The sequence below is a fragment of the Clytia hemisphaerica genome, unplaced genomic scaffold (assembly GCF_902728285.1).
Source record: "Clytia hemisphaerica strain Z4C2 unplaced genomic scaffold, Clytia hemisphaerica genome assembly, whole genome shotgun sequence".
NCBI lineage: Eukaryota > Metazoa > Cnidaria > Hydrozoa > Leptothecata > Clytiidae > Clytia > Clytia hemisphaerica.
In genome coordinates this window covers 408,009-413,897 of record NW_027103855.1, presented here as the reverse complement: position 1 = coordinate 413,897, position 5,889 = coordinate 408,009, and the positions used below count along the sequence as shown (strand labels likewise).

Genomic DNA, 5,889 nt, shown 5'->3' with positions numbered 1-5,889 from the left:
TTTGGAAAGATGTTGGAATGTTCATCTTTAACATCTTTCCTCAATTAGCGAAAGACCATTTTTACAATTTTGTGGAAATTTGTTGAAAGATCTCATTTCTTCATATTTCCAATTTTGGAAATTTCATCTTCACTATCTTTCCAAAAATTTGAAAGATGATATTTCTATGATCGTGGAAATTCGTTGAAAGGCGGTCTTTCTTCACTTTTCCAATTTTCTAAAATACGACTTTTACTAAATTTCCTAATTTTAGGAAGAGTGAAAATTCCAATCTATGGAAAGTTGTTAAAAGTAGATTTTTTCCAATTTTCCAATTTTCGAAAATATGACTTTTACTAAATTTCCTAATTTTAAGAAGAATGAGATTTCCAATGTATGGAAATTTATTAAAAGATGATTTTTTCCATCTTTACAATTTTCAAAAATATGACTATTACTAACTTTCCTAATTTTAGGAAGAAGAGTGGAATTTCCAATCTATGGAAAGTTGTTTTCTTCACTTTCAAATTTTCAAAAATATGATATTTACTACCCCCGGAACCGGATCAAACGATTCAAATTATCAACCCTACTTATTCCTAATATCCCTTAATTAAAAGCTTCTATTTTTTGGCATAATCTATTCTATATAAGATAGTGCCATTTTGAGGCATATCAGAAAATCAAGGAAAACTTTGTCAACCCCACTTTTCAAAGTCTAAATGTGTGCGCGCGCACGCTCAGAATAATTTAGCGCTTTTTTGGTTATGGCGCGTTGGCCATCTTGAATATTAATGAAAAACATAAGATTTCTGGGGGTAAAGAATAACTTGTAAAAATATCATTTTTTCAAGTAAGTTTCAATACATGATTAATTTTCAGAATATATAAAAGTCTAAAATAAGTTTGAAATCTCTATGCACCTAGCAAAGTGTAAATATTGTGCTAAACATGTGCTAAATAATTAAAAACTTCTTTGAGTTGTCCGGTTGTAACCCCCGGTTTTCATTTTCGTCAACAAATTCATAACATTGGAAAAATAAGTCTTTCAAAATTCTGGTTGATGAAAGCAGGAAGCAAGCCAAACCAAGTCGTTGGAAGAAGACTGAAGCATAAGACCTGATTTCTCCCCTAAGCCTTTGTAAGTACCAAATTTAGCTACTTTAACTACTAGAACTGAAAATGTCCTTTTTGCCTTTGTTTTTTTGTCTTAGCTGGAATAATTTTTCTGAGACTCTTTCACATGCTTTTTTTGGCACTTTTTCAGCAGTCTGTCACTTTTTTCTGAGAGATGCCTCTGGCAATATCACATTAATGCATTTTCAGGGGACTGTGACTAGATATTTTCTTTCTATGATTGTTGTTTCTAGTGAATGTATTGCAACAATAAATACTGTATTTTTAAAATTCTAAAGAAACAGACCTAGACATGTTTTATGAGACTTTTGTAAAGTTTATTCACATTAAATAAATAGATATAGAAATCGGTTCAATGGAAACTTGAATAGCCGTCCTTTATTGGGAGGGGGTTGTACTTTTACTGTGTGACGGGATTGGTCCTTTTTAAGTATGGTATTATGGGATTTGACATTTGACGAAAAAAAAGACAGGAAAACGGTATTTTAAAATTAGACGGTGACGGTATTTGGCCTTATTTTTTGTCATTAGCCTGTATTTGAACTTGTACAAACTGGTGTGACGGTGTTATTATTTTTTTCAATTTTCGGGATTCCTGGATTCAGCAAAAATTTTGTCGTGAAAACGGCATTTCAAACCCCTACAACCCCCCCCCCTTTATTTGCACTTGATATTTTGCATTCAGGATGTGATTTTCAGCAGTTTTCTAACATTTTTGTGGAAATTCCATGCAGTCCAATTGAGGCTAAGAAGGGAACAACTAAACTAGGAGCTAAACCTTGAAATTAAAATAATTTTTCATTCCAACCTACCCATTTTCAAAATCTAGGGTTTGGGTATTGACAAACCAACCTTTTTAAGTCCAGCCTGGCCCATTTGTTATGAAAGGGTTGTGCTCCATATATTTTTTCAAGATTTACAGAATAGCACAAAGAAGTATGAAATCTACGGTTATTGCATCAAATTGTCTCTTGAAAATTGTAATTAAAACAAATTAGCTAAACTAAAGTGAGAATGAAGTAAATTTTTGGTTGTTTTGGTTTTTTCATAATGATAGAAATAATTGTTCTCTGATTACACAAAATGTTAGGCATTTTAAATGGGATGGATAAAAGAATAAAAAAGTTTCAGCTTTAAATACTTTCAGCTTTTTTTACAGCTGCGATTAGATAATTCTTTAATTCAAGCTGGTGTATAAAAATGCTTTACTCTTCCTCACCTCAGGTCACAACGCTCGACAATGTGTTGATGTGAACATGGATAAAATCATTGTCATTGTTCGGCAATAAATTTTATATTGTAAGTATGTATTTTTCTTCAAATTTGTTTTGTATTCAACACAATTAAAATCAAAGAGCATTCCTAATTAGTTTAACTAATAAGAGCATTACAAACTGAATTCGTACTAGAAACTTTTCTCCTTCAGGCATCAGGGAGATGCAAGCAACAACTTGACTCTGTGACTGCTGGTATCATGTACCAAAATTGATAGTTTTTAAGATTTCTGGCAGACTTGATAAATTAAATGTTTTTGTATTTTCTTATTTTGTTCAGGAGAGATGGTCCAATCAAAGTGTTGTAGGATGCTGTGATTTTCAATATCGATTAAATCGACTTATGAATTCATCCCAGCATTCAAATGATTGCTACATACCAATTTTTATAGCTATATAGTGGAAGCTGACTTTTGAACAATTATCAAATGAATTTGATGTAAACTTGGTTTTGCTTGTGCTTCATGTTTTTATCAAAGTTTCCTCTTTGGAATATATACAGTTTACCATTATTTTTAGTTTTTCATTTAATTTGAAATCAATGGAAATTAGATTATCTTGGCAAGAGTTTTTTATATTATTTATTATTTATGTATTAGTTTTTTAGATCCTCAAAATGATTCATCATTATACTCTAAAGCTTTTAAAGAGTGCCCAGGCAAGATTGACAATGATTTTTTTTTGCAACCTTAGAGTTTTCTAAACATTTTAGAAAAAAATAACCCTCAATATATAAAGTATATAAAATCTGGTTTATGGTAGCTGAATTTAATTTCTCAAGCTTTCTTCCTCGCCATTTTCAATTATTTCAAATTATTATTTGTGATTAGATTAAGTTTTTTATAAGAATCGCAATACTCAAATATTTGCAAACTTTTAAAAATCATGCTGAGCCTCAAAATATTTTTCAGTTACAATTTATTTGTCTTCCATTTATAAAATAAACAAGGCTTAAAATTATTCTTTGGCTTTTGAAATTTGAAATTATTAGTTCTTGTTTCCTTCCTCTTTTGCTCACGTTTGAGACGGTACTTGTTACTCTTAGGTGCCAAATAAACGGTCCCCCCCGCTTGTTAATTATTCGAAAAATTTCCAACCCCCCCGGACCTTATTAGGACCCCCCCATTTATTGATTTTAAAGAATATTTTCAGTTGGCTAAAAGAAGTCCCCTTATTTTGCTCCAAAAAGCCTGATTTAAGCCTATATTTACCTTATTTTTGGGTTTTCATAAGTACAATTTCCAACCCCCCGGCAATTAGGTCCCCCCCGTTTATTGAAATTTCAAAAATTTTCCAACCCCCCCGTTTATTCGAACCCCACCGTTTATTTGGCACCTAAGAGTAGTTGAATAGAGAAAATTTTGACGATTAAATGAAAGATATTCCAAAAATTGAAAAATTTGAGGCTTTCCTGGATTTATGAAATTCTTTCCTGGATTTATGAAATTCTTATGAAAAAAACTGTGTACTCTAGATTTTATTTTCATATCACATGCATGATTAAGTGACTTAACTTATTGATGTAAAAGCATATAATTATGAAATATTTTATTAGTCAAAATTTTACTCTTAAATTAGTAGCATTAATAGCAAGAAACGCAACTTGTCACTAATTATATAACTTTTAATTTCTTGTGGGAATTAGAGCTTTCAGCTGTTTGGAAAGAATTTCAGATTTCAAACCTTTGTAACTTTCCATTATTGTTGAAAGATCAAATCCCCAATAGCTTGGAAGATTTAGAAATAACGTAAATTCCACGTTTTTACAACCTTTAGAGAAAAGAATTTTCAAATGCTTGAAGATAGCCTAAGTAAATTTCCAATCAATGTGAAAATATGAAATTTTTGAACAGTATGGAAAGATGTGGAAGATTGATATTTCCTCGTATTTCCACTTTTTCGAAATATGAACTTTCTAATTGTTGGAAAGTTAGAAAGATGATATTGTGGAAAGATAGAAAGGTAACCTTAAAAACTTTCCAATCGATGTGGAAAGATGAAATTTTGGTCAGTTGAAAGATGTAGAAAGTTGACATTTACGTATTTCCGCCATTTTGAAAAGTGAAATTTCTAATAGTTGGAAAGTTAGAGTAATGATCTTTCCACTGATTGGAAAGTTAGAAAGATGACCTTGTGGAAAGATAGAAAGGTAACCTTATTAACTTTCCAATGGATGTGGAAAGACCATCATTCCACTCATTGGAAAGATGTGGAATTGTCACCTTTCCACGCCTTTCCACACATTGGAAATCTCTTTTTTCGCCCAGTGGCTGTCATCTGGCTCCGACCTCTCCGATGCGTTCGGATCAGTGCTAAACAATGTTCTTAATTACTCGATAAGACACATTTAGATTCCGAAAGAGGTGATACAACTAATGATGAACTACCAAAATTTATAACGCGTTTTTTCGCAATTGAAATTCTCATCAGAGGCCATATGGCATTTGTCAGTCTATTAAAACAATTAAGAAGGCTTTTATGGATGATATAACGATCTTGAGCTGGAAGCACGAATTCGAAGCAAATAAGTAAGCCTGAACAAGTTTTCAATGGCGGAGAGATTACAACGTTAAAGCTTATCAAATTTAAAAACCGTCCATTTAACGTTAGATGAACGTTGAAACAGCATTGTGTGCCAGAAGAGGAGCCTATTAAGAGTTTGGGAAGGTTATATATGGCATTCTTAATGATAGAAAAGAGGTAATACGGATCCAAGCTATTGCTGATGATGATCTGGACAAAATTGAGAAATCCAAGTTGCAAGGCATTTTCAAGATTTGATGCTTACAATCGACTCTTTATGATTTACGAGGTTGCTGTTTCGAAAATCAATATAATCCAACCGAAAATGAACCTGAAGAAAAAGAACTTGTTGGGGCTTCCTAGAATGTTCGTCAATCTATAAAAATCACTCACCCCTCTGGATATACTTACCTGTATTTAAACTGTACAATTTTGGAAAAATCAGGTACGTCCTAACATTTCTGGAAACTTCTGATGATAGCATCCGTTTCTCTTTACCAAATATTCCAATGGAAAAAAGTGGAAGGCAGAAGAGGAGACAGACTCAATCAACGGCGACTGGTGCTGTCTTAAAGTAATATTCATGCATAAACTGCAACTAAAAATAAGGAAATAGATCGCAATGGCTGCTAAGAAAGAAGGAAAGAGTTCGTACTGACTGCGAAGAAAGAAGCAAAGAGATCGTACTGGCTGCAAAGAAATAAGCAAAGAGATCGTACTGGCTGCAAAGAAAGAAGGAAAGAGTTCGTACTGACTGCGAAGAAAGAAGCAAAGAGTTCGTACTGACTGCGAAGAAAGAAGGAAAGAGATCGTACTGGCTGCAAAGAAAGAAGCAAAGAGATCGTAATGACTGCAAAAAAAGAAAGCAATTGGTCGTACTGACTGCAATAAAAGAAGGAAAGAGTTCGTACTGACTGCGAAGAAAGAAGCAAAGAGTTCTTACTGAATGCGAAGAAGAAGGAAATTATCGTACTGA

At 32.6% G+C, this 5,889-nt stretch overlaps 1 long non-coding RNA gene across 1 annotated transcript; it reads left to right on the top strand.

Moving 5' to 3' along the window:
• The first annotated feature begins 1,008 nt into the window (after positions 1-1,008).
• LOC136808174 (uncharacterized) lies at positions 1,009-4,003 on the top strand. Its single transcript, XR_010846833.1, has 3 exons — positions 1,009-1,120; positions 2,341-2,415; positions 2,671-4,003. It is a non-coding gene; the product is annotated as an uncharacterized lncRNA (long non-coding RNA).
• Positions 4,004-5,889: the final 1,886 nt, after the last annotated feature.